The following is a 20,943-nucleotide window of genomic DNA, read 5'->3' on the forward strand; positions in this document are numbered from 1 at the left end:
ACCAATATTCTCTTCTGAGTATTGGTGGGGACAATGATGCCTCTGTCGAGTGCAGACAGAGCCAAGTCCACATCACCACGGGTGTCTCAGCTGCACGTGAGGAGGTGGGGGGGGCGGCAGAGGAAGAAGAATGGAAGAGCAATATTGGTAGAGGATTCAATAATCAGGGGAGCAGACAGGCGTTTCTGCGGCCGCAGACGTGACTCCAGGGTGGTCTGTTGCTTCCCTGGTACCAGGGTCAAGGATGTCACCGAGCAGCTGCAGGGAATTCTGGGGGGAGAGGGCGAACAGCCAGAGGTCGTGGTCCATATCGGGACCAATGACAGGTAAAAAGAGGGATGTAGTCCTGCAGTCAGAGTTTAGGGAGATAGGAGAGAGATTAAAAAGCTGGATGTCAAACGCAGTAATCTGTGGATGACTCCTGGCGCCACGAGCTAGTGAGTGCAGAAATAGGAGGATAGAGCAGATGATTACGTAGCTGGAGAGATGGTGCAGGAGGGAGGGCTTTAGATTCCTGAGGCATTGGGACCACTTTTGGGGGAGGTGGGACCTGTACATGCCGGACGGGTTGCACCTCAACAGAGCCGGGACCAATATCCTCGCGGAGGGGGCTGTTGGGGAGGGTTTAAACTAGCTTGGCAGGCGGATGGGAACCTGAGAATAGATTCAATAGGGAGGGAAGTAAAGCTGGAATTGGAAAGTACGAATGTAGAAAGTGAATTTGAAGGACAAAGGAAACAAGGGCTAGAAAGTAGTCAATAAAGAGGTCTGGCTATACTAAATGGTATATACTTCAATGTAAGGTGGAACTTTGAAGGTATGAGGAGTGAATTGGCTAGGATAGATTGGCGAATGATACTAAAGGGGTTGACTGTGGATGGGCAATGGCAGACATTTAGAGACCGCATGGATGAACTACAACAATTGTACATTCCTGTCTGGCGTAAAAATAAAAAAGGGAAGGTGGCTCAACCGTGGCTATCAAGCGAAATCAGGGATAGCATTAAAGCCAAGGAAGTGGCATACAAATTGGCCAGAAATAGCAGCGAACCCGGGGACTGGGAGAAATTTAGAACTCAGCAGAGGAGGACAAAGGGTTTGATTAGGGCAGGGAAAATGGAGTACGAGAAGAAGCTTGCAGGGAACATTAAGACGGATTGCAAAAGTTTCTATAGATATGTAAAGAGAAAAAGGTTAGTAAAGACAAACGTAGGTCCCCTGCAGTCAGAATCAGGGGAAGTCATAACGGGGAACAAAGAAATGACGGACCAATTGAACAAGTACTTTGGTTCGGTATTCACTGAGGAGGACACAAACAACCTTCCGGATATAAAAGGGTTCGGAGGAGGAACTGAGGGAAATCCTTATTAGTCGGGAAATTGTGTTGGGGAAATTGATGGGATTGAAGGCCGATAAATCCCCAGGGCCTGATGGACTGCATCCCAGAGTACTTAAGGAGGTGGCCTTGGAAATAGTGGATGCATTGACAGTCATTTTTCAACATTCCATTGACTCTGGATCAGTTCCTATGGAGTGGAGGGTAGCCAATGTAACCCCACTTTTTAAAAAAGGAGGGAGAGAGAAAACAGGGAATTATAGACCGGTCAGCCTGACATCGGTCGTGGGTAAAATGATGGAATCAATTATTAAGGATGTCATAGCAGTGCATTTGGAAAGAGGTAATATGATAGGTCCAAGTCAGCATGGATTTGTGAAAGGGAAATCATGCTTGACAAATCTTCTGGAATTTTTTGAGGATGTTTCCAGTAGAGTGGACAAGGGAGAACCAGTTGATGTGGTATATTTGGACTTTCAGAAGGCTTTCGACAAGGTCCCACACAAGAGATTAATGTGCAAAGTTAAAGCACATGGGATTGGGGGTAGTGTGCTGACGTGGATTGAGAACTGGTTGTCAGACAGGAAGCAAAGAGTAGGAGTAAATGGGGACTTTTCAGAATGGCAGGCAGTGACTAGTGGGGTACCGCAAGGTTCTGTGCTGGGGCCCCAGCTGTTTACACTGTACATTAATGATTTAGACAAGGGGATTAAATGTAGTATCTCCAAATTTGCAGATGACACTAAGTTGGGTGGCAGTGTGAGCTGCGAGGAGGATGCTATGAGGCTGCAGAGCGACTTGGATAGGTTAGGTGAGTGGGCAAATGCATGGCAGATGAAGTATAATGTGGATAAATGTGAGGTTATCCACTTTGGTGGTAAAAACAGAGAGACAGACTATTATCTGAATGGTGACAGATTAGGAAAAGGGGAGGTGCAACGAGACCTGGGTGTCATGGTACATCAGTCATTGAAGGTTGGCATGCAGGTACAGCAGGCGGTTAAGAAAGCAAATGGCATGTTGGCCTTCATAGCGAGGGGATTTGAGTACAGGGGCAGGGAGGTGTTGCTACAATTGTACAGGGCCTTGGTGAGGCCACACCTGGAGTATTGTGTGCAGTTTTTGTCTCCTAACCTGAGGAAGGACATTCTTGCTATTGAGGGAGTGCAGCGAAGGTTCACCAGACTGATTCCCGGGATGGCGGGACTGACCTATCAAGAAAGATTGGATCAACTGGGCTTGTATTCACTGGAGTTCAGAAGAATGAGAGGGGACCTCATAGAAACGTTTAAAATTCTGACGGGGTTAGACAGGTTAGATGCAGGAAGAATGTTCCCAATGTTGGGGAAGTCCAGAACCAGGGGACACAGTCTAAGGATAAGGGGGAAGCCATTTAGGACCGAGATGAGGAGGAATTTCTTCACCCAGAGAGTGGTGAACCTGTGGAATTCTCTACCACAGAAAGTTGTTGAGGCCAATTCACTAAATATATTCAAAAAGGAGTTAGATGAAGTCCTTACTACTAGGGGAATCAAGGGGTATGGTGAGAAAGCAGGAATGGGGTACTGAAGTTGCATGTTCAGCCATGAACTCATTGAATGGCGGTGCAGGCTTGAAGGGCCGAATGGCCTACTCCTGCACCTATTTTCTATGTTTCTATGTTTCTATGTCTATAGCGAATAAGGCAGATGAGCTGAGAGCACAGGTGGACACTTGGGGGTATAATATTACAGTTATTACAGAGACATGGCTAAAAGAGGGGCAGGTATGGCAGCTCAACATTCCTGGTTACAGGATTTTCAGCCAGGATAGAAAGGAGTAAAAAGGGAGGGGGGTCACGGTATCAATTAAAGAAACTATTACAGCTGGGAGGAGGGATGATATGTTAGAGGGATTATCAAACAAGGCCATATGGGTCAAACTGAAAAACAAAAAAGGGGCGATCACACTGCTGGGAGTGTACTATAGACCCCCAAACAGTGAGAGGAAGATAGAAGAGTAAATATGTGGCAAATTTCTGAGAAGTGCATAAACTATAAGGCAGTAATAGTAGGGGATTTCAACTACCCCAATATTAACTGGGATAAAATTAGTGTGAAGGGTATCGAAGGTGCAGAATTCCTAAAATGCTTTCAAGAGAACTTTTTTAGTCAGTATGTAGCAAGCCCAATATGGGAGGGGATGGTTCCAGATTTAGTTTTTGGGAATGAAGCTGGGCAGGTGGAAGTGGTATCAGTACGAAAGCAGTTAGGTGCTAATGACCATAATTCAGTTAGATTTAAGGTAGTGTAAGAGAAAAATTTGGCATTAGGGGTACCAGCGGGACAAGGGTTAAAGTGCTGGTTCCTGCACCGACCCATAAGGAGGTAAAAGGTCTCTCTTTGGCCTTGTACATTCCAGTTCCAAGGCTCCAGAAGTTATTAATTCAATAATATTCCGACAGGATACGATGTGAGAACCAAAACAGACATTGATAAGACCTTGCGAAGAGGCTCTAGGCAGACTCACGGGCATCAAGGAGAATCAACAAATTCTGACCTAATGAAGTCATTCTAGTCACGGCCTAAGGTGGTCACGAGGGTCTTGGCCTGTCAATCCAAAGTAGCACTAATAAGGTAGTCCAATTAGAGAAGTAGCACTGATAAGGTAGTCCAATTAGAGATCTAGGGAGGTCTTACCAGGGAACGGAGGGGTTTTTGAAATGTATAAAAGTTGTATGATTGTGCTGTTCGGGGAGCATCTCCACTCACAGGCGGCTGTGATGAGAGGTGTTCCCGGATGTTCGTAATAAACGATCGTTATACCTTGCCATTCGTCTCTGTCTGCTAACTCCGGGGGCTGTTACGCGGGTTGGGGTGAGCGTCGACCCTCTATATCAGGGGGCCCGCTCGTGGGAGGAGAAGCCTTCCCATTTTCCCTTACATTTGGCGCTGCGAGCAGGGTACAGACTTCCCGAACGGAACAATGACCCAGCTGTTGGGGTGAGTATGTTTTAATTACTACCCTCAAGTTAGAGCTGTGGCATTGTAAACCTCAAGGGAAGGACATCTGTACAAAGAACCATCTGTAGCAGGTCCAGGAGGGATGGAGACGGAAGACAGGGACGATCTAGGGGTGGAAGGGGGTCAAAAGGTGCATCCTAAAACGCGCGTGTGGAGGTAGCATGGCAGTGCGAGGGGACGACACAAGGGAAGATATAGAGGGAGGTCTATTGAATCGAAGCGGTACGAGCGCATGTTGCAGGGACGAGACATATTGACCCAAAGCGTGGCAGTACGAGTGTACGGCGCCAAGGGAAGACATATAGATATAAATAACGTCCTGCATACCTAACACGAATTAAAGGGAGTGCCCAAGACCCTCACAGCCCCAAAGAAGATGGGTAACACGGCTATTAATTGTAACTTGCGTAACTACGTAATGCCATAAAAAAGCTAATAGTGACTATCTTAAGTGACATATGGATCCAAAAAAAATAGAGCCGACCAAACAATTAATAAGCTTTGTTGAATAAAAAGAGACTTTTGTGAATGTCTGTCGCTGAGTGAGAGTCCTTGTGTGGTTTTTTCACTGTGGAATGAATTTTTCCTGTGTCTGAATGCTTGTTTGGAAAAATGGGGGAGCTGTCTGTTTGTTTTAGCTCCACCCACTTTTTCAGACAGGGTGAAAGTTTTTTTAACCTTTGTAGTGTTGTCCTGTGTGTAGGAAGTTTTAAGTTAGAAACGCAGGTGTGGATTTATTCGGATGATATTAAGAGAAGGCACAGCAAAATACTCAGATGGATTCAAACTAAAAAAAAATATTAAATTAAATCTGATCTCTTAAAAAAAAAGGGAAATAAAACTAAAAGGTTCGGAAACAATCTAGAAATACCTTCAGTGATCAGGTCAAACTCCTGGGCGAGTGGTGAGCTATCTGCGAAGGTGTAAAAGGGACTTTTGAAAAAATTTTAAAATGGCAAGCTTTAGCAGTTTCAAAAAAACGACATTGTAACGGCCTTGAAACTGGAACATTTGAGATAACGAAAAGCAGCCCTCAAAGCCTATGTGCTAGACTCTGTTCTAGTTATGGAAAAAAAAAGATAAAGACACAACTTTGAAAGAAAACAAATTGAACGAATTTGAAAGAAAAAGTGTCTTCGATTGTCTGATGATTTGAAATTAACAAATTTACGGAGACACAAGCCCTCCGTGTAAAATACAAAACCTAATTTGAAGAAAGGAGATCTGGAAAGAAAAGATGTAACGTACTAAATAGGTGCTGACAAAAAAAGGGGTGTTTGCGATGGAAAAAGACATAAATTATATTAGTTGATATCGGCTGTGAAAAAGATATTGGTTTAATTGAAAAAAAAAGAATTTGAAGAGGTAAAAGACACTCTCCATTGATAATGATTTTAAGTTACGAGAAAGTTTCACTGCAGTTTGAAAGATTTCCAAAATGGACGTTGTTTATCAAGAAAAGTCCTGAAAAGTCTAAACAAGCCAGAGGGTTTTGAAAATAATGAGGAGAAAAGATCTAAGCTATGCAAACTCAGCACAGAAAGAAAAAACTGGGAATTAGAGAATCTTACTGAATTTTAAAATTCTTATAGAAAATGGAACTGGCACGGAAGTTTTGATTTTGTGCTGAGAGAGAAATAAAACACAAGATTTGCCCAGTGAACGGGACCATAAAAAAAAAAACTAAATGTTAGAATGTATACAGCGTGTGTGAAAATTGGATTTCAATAAACAAAATAATTATTAAAAAATGTGTAGTCTCGTTTTAAATCAATTAAAAAAAGTACTTGAATTAGAAGTTAAGAAAAAATTGGAATTTAATCTAAGATGCCGTCTTTCCTGATGAGAAGACTTTTATTATGATGGCTTTACTAATGATTTCTGCTGTTTTAACGGATTCCTAATTTCTAAGCAAGTTTTGAAGGCACAAAGACTTAAAAAAAAATTTCGGATGATTACGCGAAGTCATGTAATTACATCAGGCCTTCTTACAAACCTGTAAAGGAGTTAACCCTTTCCATTGACAGCTGTTTTATACTGGACATTATTAATTTGGATTTCTTAATAGAATAAAAAAGACTCACCTGACAGATAGAGGAAATGGTGGGATAGTCAGAATAAAAATAAAAACAGAACTAGCCTATGTAATAATACTCGCCTGATACAAATAAAAGAAGATACTCAAACAAAACAAATTCAAGAGTTAAAAGCTGAGATAAATAAGCTGGAAGAGATTTTTTTTTAAATGGGACCAGACGGATAGTGCAGTGCGCAGCCATAGCACCATCACCATTGGCAATAGAGCCAATGTACCCCACGGTGGGTAAGTGTAGTCCACAAACCCAACCTAACCCTTACCTCCGATTTCACAGAGTGACCTCGACATGCATGGATAAAAGATGAGTAGACCAGAACCTAACACCTGGTGACGACCAGGCTATCTGTTTAAAATTTGCAGATAAAACACTCACCGAGATGGGACCGCAGCGGTTACTTCGGCTCTGGAGACTCATGATACTGGGAACCTTGAGGCCCATGCAAGCACTGGATAATACAGACGGACTATGAGAGATATAGCACACGCAGGAAAGACACAACTACATGAACTATGGGGCTTTGTTTAATTTAACTGACAAAATATGCATCCCAGCAGTCAAGGACTGGAGGAAGGACAAAACTTATTTTAACGCATGGCTATGTGTAGTGTATTAAGTAAGGTTGTAATGCAGCAGGCTGCTGATGCCAGGGCGCCAGTAGATTCCGAGGACAGGAGCAAGTTCATAGGACCAAAAGGGGAAGGGCGCAGAAATCCAACTGGATGGAATTTCAGTTCTAGAAGCTCATGCCTGGGTGGACGAAGCTGCAAAACAAGCCGCCAAATCCACACCACAAGAAACAGGAGGGTGGGAACAGAACTGAGCAAAAAGGGGGGTGAGACCCCAGAAACTGGCCAGTGGGATAAAATGAAGACCAAGGGAGGTCTCTGGAATATAAGGTGCATGTCCCGAAGCGTGACACGGTAATAACACAGAGAAGCCGGTATTGATCATGTGCAACGCAAACAAGGAGGAATACAACCTAAAAAGGGGGGCGGATGGAGTGTGGAGGAAAGATGACAATGTAGTGGACCCGAAATAAAGGTCCGGCTGGGACACCAAACACGCCCAAAGGAAGCCCCACCACTGCCCCTACAACCACCCTGGGGACAACAACTCTTCCCAGCACAACCACGCAAGTCCCCCCAATAAGCTCGTCCATAAAGACTGGAGCCAAAGGGGGGCTAGTAATGAAAGAATCTAAAGAAAGGATATAAGTGCGTCAGCGACTACTTAACCTAAACCTAACGGATATAATTCTTCCTAGCTTCTGCAGGAATGAAACTATAAGTCTTTCCCAGAACCTGACACAACGGATCCTCGAAGGCCCAGAATCCACTACCCTGAGATTTAATGTCAGAAAGGGAACAGGACAAGTTCGAACAAAAAGGGGAATACTGGAAACACTAGGCACGGGTTATGCGGCAGGGGTCACGACGATGAATTCCATAGACCTGTATGCAATAGACGACCGGGTTAACAACTTAACACAAATCTTGAGGGGTTTACTGGGGAGGGACATGGATAACCAAGCCCTACAAGCGCGGTTGGGAGATGGCGCGGAAGGGGAACCGTTATAGGTGGCCCATACATTACAGAAGCATGCCAAGACAATAAATTTGATCCATGCAATGGGGAATGACATAAGTAAACGATTACAAGCTGAGATAGTTTGCTTCGGGTATGGGGCCCGGATATTAAGTGAAGTACAACATAATTTGGAGCAACTCCAGAATGAGGACATACCAGATTGGATCCCAAACAGCATACTTAACAATGAATAACATGTGCGAGGTATGAAGGAATAGTCATGCATGGGTGCCAAAATTCAGATGTATTACTGGGCGGGTGAATATGATCAGATTTGTGTTGTCCATACCACAGTATGATGTAACACAGGCAGACCGCTTATACCAGATCGATAATATCGGTGAAGTAAGAAACCAAACTCGGTTGCGTTACCATCAGCCTGCCAGACGGGTGATTAAAATTAAATTAGTACGAAAGGCATTGACATAACCGATTGCTATAAAAATAATCAAGTAATTTTATGTCGAGGTACGCCACAAATGACAAATGATGATTGCAGATTCCACCAAACAAACGGATGCATGCTGAGTATCACTCCTCTCAAACACGATTCCGAAACAATCGCTGTTCCACAAGGGAATGGAGATTGGTGCATGAGCACAGGAGCAGCCAACCTGACGATTAATACCAGGGGAGGAGTCATGCCCTGTGTCATCACCAACCCTATCTTCTGTTTCAGGCCCATGGGAAAAATAGACATAAATGGATACCACATACATCCCGAGACAACGGAAATTATCCACGGAATGGTCACGGATACCCTCCGAGAAGGGTACAAGGAGGCGGTATGGGAACCGCAAGAAAAACAGGTACCCGAATTAAGTGAGGAACGATTGGTGCAATATCCAGCTGATGGAAGAAATAGACAAACCTACAAAGAGACACTAACGCGATGCTGGCCAACCAGCCTTGGTACTCAAAACTGTGGAACATTGGACTTAATATTCAGATCCACCCATGGATAAGAATTATATCACATGCACTTGTAGTAATACAAGACCTGGTCCTGATGGTACTGGTAGGGCTAACCTGTGCACGAATTAAACAGGCCAAACGATACGTCAGGGCACACACTATGATTAAGGCCATAAGTGATGAAAATTTAAGCAGTCCTATAGGGAGGACTTACCTTATATAACTCTGCGGGAAAGGTCTCAGGAGGTCCCAAAGCTTGGGAGATGGCCACCCAGGTGAACGGACCTATCTGGAACTTGCCTACAGGGAGATAGTTATCGGGAAATATGGCCAGCTTGGCGTATAGCCAAGGGCCAAAAGGGGAAAAATGTAAGAGAAAAAATTGGCATTAGGGGTACCAGTGGGACTAGGGTTAAAGTGCTGGTTCTTGCTCCGACCCATAAGGAGGTAAAAGGCCTCTCTTTGGCCTTGTACATTCCAGCACCAAGGCTCCAGAAGTTATTAATTCAATAATATTCCGACAGGATACGATGTGAGAACCTAAACAGACATTGATCAGACCTTGCTAAGAGGCTCGAGGCAGACTCATGGGCATCAAGGAGAATCAACAAATTCTGACCTAATGAAGTCATTCTAGTCACGGCCTAAGGTGGTCACGAGGGTCTTGGCCTGTCAATCCAAAGTAGCACTAATAAGATAGTCCAATTAGAGAAGTAGCACTGATAAGGTAGTCCAATTAGAGATCTAGGGAGGTCTTACCAGGGAACGGAGGGGTTTTTGAACTGTATAAAAGTTGTATGATTGTGCTGTTCAGGGAGCATCTCCACTCACAGGCGGCTGTGATGAGAGGTGTTCCCGGACGTTCATAATAAAAGATCGTTATACCTTGCCATTCGTCTCTGTCTGCTAACTCCGGGGGCTGTTGCGCGGGTTGGGGCAAGCGTCGACCCTCTATATCAGGGGGCCCGCTCGTGGGAGGAGAAGCCTTCCCATTTTCCCTTACAGTAGTTATGGAAAAGGATAAGGATAGACCAGGAATAAAAGTTCTAAATTGGGGAAAAGCCAACTTTGCTAAGCTGAGAGGTGATTTACCCATAGTGGACTGGAAACAGCTACTTCATGGTAAATCAGTGTCAGAGCAGTGGGAGGCATTCAAGGAGGAGATCCGGAGGGTTCAGGCCAAATATGTGCCCTTAAAGAAAAAGGGTGCGAATAACAAATCTAGAGCCCCCTGGATGTCAAGGGACATACATGGTAGGCTAAAGAAAAAACAGAAGCTTATGACTGATACCGAAGGCTAAATACTGCAGAATCTCGGAGTATAGAAAATCCAGGGGTGAAATTAAGAGGGATATTAGGAAAGCAAAGAGAGAGCATGAAAAATTCTTGGCAAGTAAAATCAAGGAACACCCAAAGATGTTTTATAAATATATTAAGAGCAAAAGGATAACTAAAGAAAGGGTAGGACCTATTAGAGACCATGAGGGTAATCTGTGTGTGGAGGTGGAAGATGTGGGTATGGTTCTTGATGAGTGCTTTGTGTCTGTTTTCACAAAAGAGAGGGGCGATGCACACACTGCTATCGAGGAGGAGGAGTGTGAAATATTAGATGAAATAAAAATAGTGAGAGAGAAGGTATTAAGGGATTTAGCAGCTTTGAAAGTGGATAAATCCCCAGGCCTGGATGAAATGTATCCCAGGTTGTTAAGCGAAGCAAAAGAGGAAATAGCAGAGACTTTGACCATCATTTTCCAATCCTCTCTGGCTTCAGGTGTGGTGCCAGAGGACTGGAGGACTGCTAATGTGGTACCTTTGTTTAAGAAGGGAGAAAGGGATACACCGAGTAATTACAGGCCAGTCAGCTTAACCTTAGTGGTAGGAAAATTATTGGAAACAATTGTGAAGGACAGGATAAATCTACATTTCGGAGGACATGGACTAATCAAGGACAATCAGCACGGATTTGTTAAGGGAAGGTCGTGTCTGACTAACTTGATTGCATTTTTCGAGGAGGTAATCAGGAGGGTCAATGAGGGTAGTGCGTACGATGTAGTGTATATAGATTTTAGCAAAGCTTTTGATAAGGTCCCACATGGCAGACTGGTCATGGAAGTAAAAGCTCATGGATTCCAGGGCAAAGTTGCAAGTTAGATCCAAAACTGGCTCAGAGGCAGGAAGCAAAGGGTAATGGTTGATGGGTGTTTTTGTGACTGGAAGGCTGTATCCAGTGGGGTTCCGCAGGGCTTGGATTGATAGATTACAGTACAGTCCATCCAAGGCACCCAAAATTATTGTTGGCTGCTTGTACACAACTTCGCCCTACAACGGTGGGGGGAGGGTCTGATCATGAAGACATATGAGTACAACCGATCACTCAGCAAGAGTCTTGGGCAGTTTCTAATAGACAAAGCATTTATTTAACTGCCTAAGACAACTGTCACTTGTACATGGGTCACATAAACTAGTCAATAAATCTTTGGCAACAGCCTTCTATCAAGACACATGGACAAAATGGTATTTCACATTAACCATCTTATTCTATCCTGTCCCAAGTAAATTCTCACAACATATTAGAGTACCAGTTAAGCCAAATTTTCATTATCCTAATTGTGTGGTGCAGATGTGTTTAGTGTGTTTCCTCTTTATGACGGTGTATTGTGCATGTCCTCTGCTTTATAACTACTCCTTTTAAGTTTTTCACCAGTGAAAGTGTTGTGTATCTATAAAGCATGCACTCCCATGTTCCGCCACCAGGGAGCAGATCCCCTGAAATCCAAGGAATCCCAGCATCTCTTGGGAGCACTGTATATAAGCCGGCCCCTAAGGCCTGTTCCTCACTCTGGAGTGTCTTAATAAAGACCGAGGTCACTGTTACTTTAACCTCCCTGTGTGCAGTCTCAACTCTGTTAGCAACACAATAACTGGCGATGAGAATACGAATCCAACGCAAAGATGCAGCAAACTGTGGGCATCCTGGAGAAGTTCTCGGAGGGTGAGGACTGGGAAGCCTATGTCGAACAGCTAGACCAGTACTTTGTAGCCAACGAGTTGAACAGAGAAGGAAGCGCTGCAAAAAGGAGAGCGGTCCTCCTCACGGTCTGCGGGGCACCGACCTGCAGCCTCATGAAGAATCTTCTGGCTCCGGTGAAACCCACAGATAAGTCGTATGAGGAGCTGTGTACACTGGTTTGGGAGCATCTTAACCCGAGGAGAGCGTGCTGATGGCGAGGTATCGGATCTACACGTGCCAGCGATCTGAAGGTCAGGAAGTGGCAAGCTACGTCGCCAAGCTAAGGCGACTTGCAGGACAATGAGAGTTTGATGGCTACCTGGAGCAGACGCTCAGAGACGTTTTTGTACTGGGCATTGGCCACAAGACCATCCTACGAAAATTTTTGACTGTAGAGACACCAACCCACAGTAAGGCCATTGCGATTGCACAGGTGTTTATGTCCACCAGTGATAACACCAAACGAATCTCTCAGCACACAAGTGCTAGCAATGTTCATAAATTAACTGGAACTGTGTTTGCGAGCAGAAATTTACAGGGCAGAAACCACGAGTCTGCCACTGCCAGCAGGCCTCAGGTGACCTAGATGACTCGGAGACCGCAACAAAGGATGAATGCAAGGCAATTCACACCTTGTTGGCGTTGTGGAAACTTCGATTCAGCCTATTTATGTCGCTTCAAAGGGTATATTTACAAGAGCTGAGGAACAATGGGGCACCTCCAACGAGCTTGCAGACGAGCTGCAAGCTCTGCAAAACCTGAAAACCACCACGTGGCAGAGGAAGATCGGTCCATGGTGGATCAAAGCAATTTCAAGCCTCAGAGAGAGGAGGCAGATGCTGAAGTACACGGGGTGCACACATTTTCGATGAAATGTCCACCTATAATGCTAAATGTAAAATTGAATGGCTTACCCGTAGCCATGGAACTGGACACTTGTGCTCGCCAATTCATCATGAGTAAAAAGATGTTTGAGAGGCTGTGATGCAATAAGGCACTCAGACCAGCCCTGAGCCCCATCCACATGAAACTGAGAACGTACACCAAAGAGCTCATCACTGTCCTGGGCAGCGCCATGGTCAAGGTCACCTACGAGGGCACAGTGCACGAACTGCCACTCTGCATTGTCCCGGGCGATGGCCCCACACTGCTTGGAAGGAGCTGGCTGGGCAAAATCCACTGGAACTGGGATGACATCCGAGCGATATCACATGTCCATGAGGCCTCATGTACCCAGGTTCTTAACAAATTTCCTTCCCTTTTTGAGCCACGCGTTGGAAACCTTTCTGTGGCGAAGGTGCAGATCCACTTGGTCCCAGAGGCATGACCCATTCACCACAAGGCGCGAGCGGTACCTTACATGATGAGGGAGAGAGTGGAAATCGAGCTGGACAAGCTGCAACACGAGGCATCATCTCCCCAGTGGAATTCAGTGAGTGGGCCAGCCTGATTGTTCCAGTACTCAAAAGGGATGGCACGATCAGGATTTGCAGCGATTATAAAGTAACTATTAATCGTTTCTCGCTACAGAACCAATACCTGGTACCTAAGGCAGACGACCTATTTGCGATGCTGGCAGGAGGCAAGACGTTCACCAAGCTCGACCTGACTTCGGCCTACATGACGCAAGAGCTGGAGGAGTCTTCGAAGGGCCTCACCTGCATCAACACGCACAAGGGACTGTTCATCTACAACAGATGCCCATTTGGAATTCGGTCGGCTGCAGCGATCTTCCAGAGAAACATGGAGAGCCTACTCAAGTCGGTACCACGCACAGTGGTTTTTCAGGACGACACATTGGTCACAGGTCGCGACACTGTCGAGCACCTACAAAACCTGGAGGAGGTCCTCCAACGACTGCATTGCGTAGGGCTGCAGCTGAAGAGGTTGAAATGCGTCTTCATGGCCGCAGAAGTGGAGTTTTTGGGGAGAAAGATCGCGGCGGACGGCATTCAGTCCACAGATGGCAAGGAGTAAAAAACAAGTAATTGCTTTTGAGAAAGCCAGAAACATTTTATGCTCCAACAAGCTGCTTGTATTGTATAAACCGTGTGATACGTCGTCGTACGGAGTCGGGCTGCGGGGAAGACACCACCCTGGACCAGGAAATTGAACCCATCACGCCCAACAGCCCAGCAAGGCCAGGCTCACCCAGCAGCCCTACAGTGCCAACAACACGCCAGCTCAGCGAGGGCACAGAACAGACATTTGTACAGAGGCGGTCCACCAGGGAAAGAAAGACACCCGACCGCCTCACCTTGTAAATAGTTTTCACTTTGACTTTGGCGGGGGAGTGATGTTGTGTATCTATAAAGCATGCACTCCCATGTTCCGCCACCAGGGAGCGCATCGCCTGAAGTCCCAAGGGATCCCAGCATCCCTTGGGCGCACTGTATATAAGCCGGCCGCTAAGGTCTGTTCCTCACTCTGGAGTGTCTTAATAAAGACCGAGGTCACTGTTACTTTAACCTCCCTGTGTGCAGTCTCATCTGTGTTAGGAACACAATAGAAAGGAGGAAATTAGATGATAGTTGCTGCCTGTCAGTGTCTTTTTCTAGAGGTGCTCCTGTACCTCTTTGAGTTTGGTCGGTAGTCAATGCTACAACTGCAGGCACCAGCGGCTTTGATGCAGTGGCTACTTGTACATTATCTGATATATTGGTAGTCATTTGAGCGAACTGGCTTTGTGCTGCGGTTGTGGTGGTACACCAAGAGACAGGTTTGATGGACCAGCTGGTCTTTACCTGCCTGTCAGTTTTGTATGTTCACAATGTTTGCACGTGTACGAACATTCTGCAGGGAGATGCAGCAAGAGGCAGTTATCGTGATCTAATGGCAAGGTCCAAGGGGACAGTGGTGGTTGGGGTGAACGGACTGGGAAGGAGAGTGCATAAGTTAGCCCACAACGGCCATGCTGAGCAGGAAGGTTAGGCGAGATAGGAGGATGGCCCATTGGGATTGTTGATCATAAGGAAGCGGTGATGTGTGCTTCAATGAGTCCTTCATAAAATACCAGGAGCAGCATGGAGGGTAGCTATGGGCTTATCCCAGAGAATTCAAACCTGGGACGTTGGCAGGAGAGGAGGAAAGCAGAGGACTTTGGTGATGGGTTGAGGTAGGGATTTGGGCAGATTAGGAATCCGAGAGGGGAGCAATATAAGGTAGAATGACTGGGTGATAAGAAGGGATGAACACAGGAAAGAAGGACCCAAAAGGGGCCAAGAGGAATAAAAGAGATGGTGATAGTGACCTCGGGTACAGTGTGGCAGCCAAAGTGTGCATATGAATGAACATAAAAGGAATTCAGGTTACATAAGCATGGCAGGAATTAGAACAGATCTGTCTTGATTTTAACAGATGTCCAGTTCCCTTACTTCAGGTACCTTGCATCAGATTAATCAAAAACTGTTATACTCAGTACACTCCATACTTTAATATTACAATCAAATGTTACAATATCTGATCAATCAACTGTTAGTCCACAGGTGCCAAACTTCACTGGATCAACAGCATCTCTGTATAACTCTGTATTTTCAACATTCTGGCCTCAATTTTAACTTAATGCATGCGGGGGCTGGGGGCTGAATGTCAAGGCAGAGTGAGCTTTCCATATTAAGGAATTGACTCTGCCCAAACCTGACATGAATCACTGCCTGGCGTGGGAATTTGGCTGTCAGGAGGCCATCAATGGGATTTCACGGGATGTCTCAGGGAGTGGAATCCCGATTAGGGGAGGGGGATGGGAAGGGGGCAAGGCATGCTCAAGTTTTCCTTATTGGGCCTGGAGGAGCACTACTGCTCCTCCTGGCCCAGAAGGAAATAGAAAAAACATTAATTAGCACGTGACTTGGATCCCAGCAAGGGAGCCACCAATGCTCGCCCATTCAGGCGTCAGGTTAAAATGGCAGATTGGGCCTCAATGATGTCATTGGAGCCCGACCTGCATATTAAAGAGGACCCCATTAGATGCTCTTGTAGCCAGTAATTTAAAATTGCTGTCAACGAGATCAGGGCGGAAAAGGAGAAGGTAAGTCCCCTGATCCATTTTAACTGCCCTTGCCAATGTCCATTAGGTGGAGTGAGTTAAATTGATGCCAGAATTTTGCAGCACTTACATATTTTTTTTTCTCCTGTTGTGCCTCTTGGATGCTGGATGACATTCCCGAGTAATCCTGTCTCTTTCTCCTTCTCGCACAAGATGATTCTTTCAATGAATCATCCATGGTTTAGGATGTACCTGAGTCATCTGTACAGTTATGGGAATCTGATTTATGAGCACAATGAGACAGTGGGCTAGACTTTCCACTTGGTGGCTAAGGCCGAAAAAAATGGGCCTTGTTCCAGCGATGCGGGACGTATCGCCCGTGCTGATCGCCAGCTCAAGGCCCATTTTTTTTTGCAATTTTCCACTCGGCCTTAGCCCTGCGATGTCAAATGGGCGATGTGATTTCTCGGCGATCTCATGATCGCCCAAAGAAAACAAAAGTGAATGAAAAAAAAAGCTTCCCTAGCAACGCATTACTGTGCATGTGCAGGTTGATTTTTTTTTCAGGTTGATGCTCCTTCCCATGTTTTGAGAGGTCAAGGGTCTTCACACATGCTCAGAACCTCTGTGTGGGTCTGGAGAGAGAGAGAGAGAGAGAGAGAGAGGAAAAAGCAAGCAGGTTATCTTGAGCAACTGTAAAAATAGATAAATTTAAAGAATGGAGGGTGCTGCAGGAAAGTGAAGGGCCAAATCCTTCAGCGAGGAGGCAAATGAGGCAAATGAGGCCCTAGTGAATATGCGTGAGGTGGGAGGATCTGACACAGGGTGGGCATGGGAAACCTCCACCCCGTGCATATCGGAGGATTTGGGCAGAGATTACAGACGTGGTCACATCGGCATCTAATGAAGCCCGGACACCGGACCAGTGCCGGAAAAGATGGAACAGTCTACTGGCGGCTGCAAGAGTAAGTTGAAATTTAAATTTGAAATCATCCATATTTATTATTTAATGTTGTATGGAAAATCTAATTAGAATCTGCAATGTTATATCGTAATCTTTAAGCATGACTAAGTAACTAAATTAGAATTAACTTATGATTACATTTATGCACCGCAACATAAATTTGAATGTTACAGTATGAAATATCTTTCTATGCAATGTAATGCAAACTTGAAATTGAACTTATAAATCTGTCAGTCCTAAATGTTTATTGACAAATCCATCTGCTTATGCCGTGCAATGTTACCTTATCTATTACAGAAGAAGATTTCCATCAACCAGCGCGAGCAACGCAGGACGGGCGGGGGCTGTGCCATGCTGCTGTTGCTCAACGCCTACGAGGAGCTTGCAGTAGCCTTGGTGGGGCCAGAAAACTATTTGGTCACAACCCGTGGTGTGGCCGAACCCACCCTAGAGTCACGTGAGTAATGAGAACTGTGCATTGTGCAATGTGTGAATCAATAGTAAATATTTGTTATGCGGGTAATCCTGTGCAATGATACTTTAATTTGATATATAATTGAGTTATACTATTGAGATGTACTATTGAGCTTCAAATTAGGTCATGTTAGGCCTGGTGACCACTTGTGCATATGGGCTAATGGTAATGTTTGGAGTTCTCAATTGAGATGAATTGATTTGCATTGTTAAACGTTGTTTATAACTTCCATTTGTCTTTCAAAAGTCAACAAGTACTGATGGAGTCAACGGACACGTCCACTGACCAATCGGGACACTCCCAGGAGGAAGAGCCAGAGAGGAGCCAGTGCAGACTCCTGCTGCGGCTGTGCGAGAGCAGGAGGAGGAGGAAGAGGAGGAAGAACAGGAGATTTATTTTGTGGGGGGTGGAACAACCTGCGGCCATCTCTTTTGAGACAGATGAGGCACCAAGACCAAGCGGTGTGCAGGTGGTGACACCAAGGCGCGTGACATGACACACGCTGACCCCAAGGCGGTCCGGTCAGCGTGAAATGCACTCACCTGCCACGGAGGACCAGACGGAGAGCTTACTTTCCCTGTGCAGGGAGACGGCCGCGATCGGCCGCAACCTTATCCAGGGGTTCGCAGGTTTCTTAAACAATTGGAGCCAGTTCTCCACAACCTGGAGCGAGTTCTGCTCGCGCTTCTCCAGCTGATCTTCTGAGCAGTCACAGGCTGCTCGGGATATGTTGGAGGCGATCAGGGAGCAGACAACCGCAACAAATGCCCTTCGGCACACATTGTTGGCTGGACATGACGCTGCACCCCAAGGTGGCGTGTCCGCTCGCAGCGAGACCCCAAGCACACAAGCGAGTACAGAGGACACAGTTCCTCCTGACTCGGAAGTAGAGCCTCAGGTTTCTACTTCCGCTCCGTTACTTCCACCGCAGCAGGAAGTCTTGCCGTCCCACTCTGCACGACGTCTTGGTGTCGGTCTGCGGAGACCAAAACGGGCGGGTGGGGTACGAACACGGGGTGGGACAGGATCTGGAAGGAAACGTGGCCACAGGTAGGGAAGGGGGAGTGCTTCTCAATAGTTCACTTGTTTTAAAATGTTCACTTGTTATTATCACTTTATTATTCTCTTGTTATTGTTACTAAATTGGCGACTTGTATTCATTAGTTAAATGTTCACTTGTTATCATTACTTAACTGTTCACTTTCCATTCTTTCTGAAATGGTCACTTGTTATCGTTACTGAAATGGTCACTTGTTGTCATCACTGAAATGGTCACTTGTTATCATCACTGAAATGGTCACTTGTTATCGTTACTGAAATGGTTACTTGTTATCATCACTGAAATGGTCACTTGTCATCACTGAAATGGTCATTTGTTATCATGACTGAGATGGTCATTTGTTATCATGACTGAAATGGTCACTTGTTATCATCACTGAAATGGTCACTTGTCATGACTGAAATGGTCACTTGTTATCATGACTGAAATGGTCACTTGTTATCATCACTGAAATGGTCACTTGTCATGACTGAAATGGTCACTTGTTATCATGACTGAAATGGTCACTTGTTGTCATGACTGAAATGGTCATTTGTTATCATGACTGAAATGGTCACTTGTTATCATCACTGAAATGGTCACTTGTTATCATGACTGAAATGGTCACTTGTTATCATCACTGAAATGGTCACTTGTTAGCATGACTGAAATGGTCACTTGTTATCATCACTGAAATGGTCACTTGTTAGCATGACTGAAATGGTCACTTGTTATCTTCCTGGTGATCTAACACCGGTACCACCACACCCTTCCCGAAGACCAGTAGCCAGTGGCAATTACACGGCTGCATCAGCAGCTCATTAATGAACGCTTCACATGAACTATTATTGTTGATATTCAAACGTTCAATTACAGTTACGTTTAAACGAAAGTTTCATTTCCGTGGGGAAACAGAATAAACAAACAAATATGCATGAAAAAATGTATGTTGTAAAACTTATGTAAGTAAGAGATCAGGTACAAAAGTTGTAGAAAATTTTTTTTTTTTATTAATAAGGAACAACATTTTTTTTTTAAACTAATGAACAGCACCCTCCCTCCAATCCTCCAATCCCCACACCAACCCACCCTTCCCTCAAAATCCCCAAAATGTCCTCGCCCGCGTCCTCTCCCGCCGGTTCCTCCTCTTCATCTTCGCCGGCTGCCTCTTCTGTCTCATCTCCTTCTGGAGGTGGACCTGCAGCATGATCTGGTATTATTTGCCCTCTCTTTATAGCTAGGTTATGCAGCATGCAACACACCTCAATAAACTCTCGGTCTGTGCCTCCCTGGTCATTGGGAAGCTTTCCATCCTGCGAACGTAAAGGGCTTCAGTCACCTGTCGAATGCAGCAGTGTGTAGCGTGCTGAGAGGTATGACAGATGTCGCCAGCTGAAGCCTGAAAAGATCCCGATGTGTAAAAGGCTAGGGCAGCAGTAACCTTCACCTCAACGGACAGTGCAGTTCTGATGGTGCTGGAAGGCTGCAGATCATCCTTGACGAGTTGACATATCTCATCGATGACCTCCTTCCAGAATTGCAGCCTCCTAAGACAAGCATTTTCAGACAAGTTCAGGTAGGATTGCTTCTCCAAGTACCTTCGTTGGCTATACAGTCTCTCCTTTCATCTCCGTATATGCGTTACTGTGCCACCTCTTCGATTGATCCTTTCAGTAACCAGTGTGTGAGCAGTTGCAATTAAAGACAGGGAAAGCATAGGCCCCATAATCACTATCAATAATTACTTTCACTGATTTCAATAATCTCTGCACTCTTTACTCTCTAATCACTGTAGTCTGCCCTCTCTGTACTCTCTAAGCTGTATACCAGTCAGTTTGATAAGCACCAACAATATCATTAAATAACTTCACTATGCAAAAGCTATTTACTAAATAATTCCTATTGTGTTCCTAACACAGATGAGACAGCACACAGGGAGGTTAAAGTAACAGTGACCTCAGTCTTTATTAAGACATTCCAGAGTGAGGAACAGGCCTTAGGGGCCGGCTTATATACAATGTTCCCAAGGGATGCTGGGATCCCTTGGGACTTCAGGGGGATGCGCTCCCTGGTGGCAGAACATGGGAGTGCATGCTTTACAGATACACAACATCACTCGCCCCCCCCAAAGTCAAACTATTTACAAGGTGAGGCGGTCGGGAGTCTTTCTTTCCCTGGTGGACCGCCTCGGTACAAATGTCTGTTCTGGTGTGTTGGCTGTGCCCTCGCTGGGCTGGCATGTTGTTGGCCCTGCAGGGCTGCTGGGTGGGCCTGGCCTTGCTGGGCTGTTGGGCGTGATGGGTTCGATTTCCTGGTCCGAGGTGATGTCATTGATCCTTTGGGTGTGTGTTGTAGGCTCGAAAAAGGTGGTGCCTGCTGTGGGTTGTTCAGGGCAGTCTGTGAACCGCAGCCTCGTTTGGTCCAGGTGCTTTCTGCAAATTTGTCCATTGTCTAGTTTGACTACAAACACCCTTCTTTAGCTATCACCGTGCCCGCGATCCACTTGGGACTATGTCCATAGTTTAGCACAT

Source organism: Pristiophorus japonicus, chromosome 10 (genome assembly GCF_044704955.1).
Source record: "Pristiophorus japonicus isolate sPriJap1 chromosome 10, sPriJap1.hap1, whole genome shotgun sequence".
Taxonomy (NCBI): Eukaryota; Metazoa; Chordata; class Chondrichthyes; family Pristiophoridae; genus Pristiophorus; species Pristiophorus japonicus.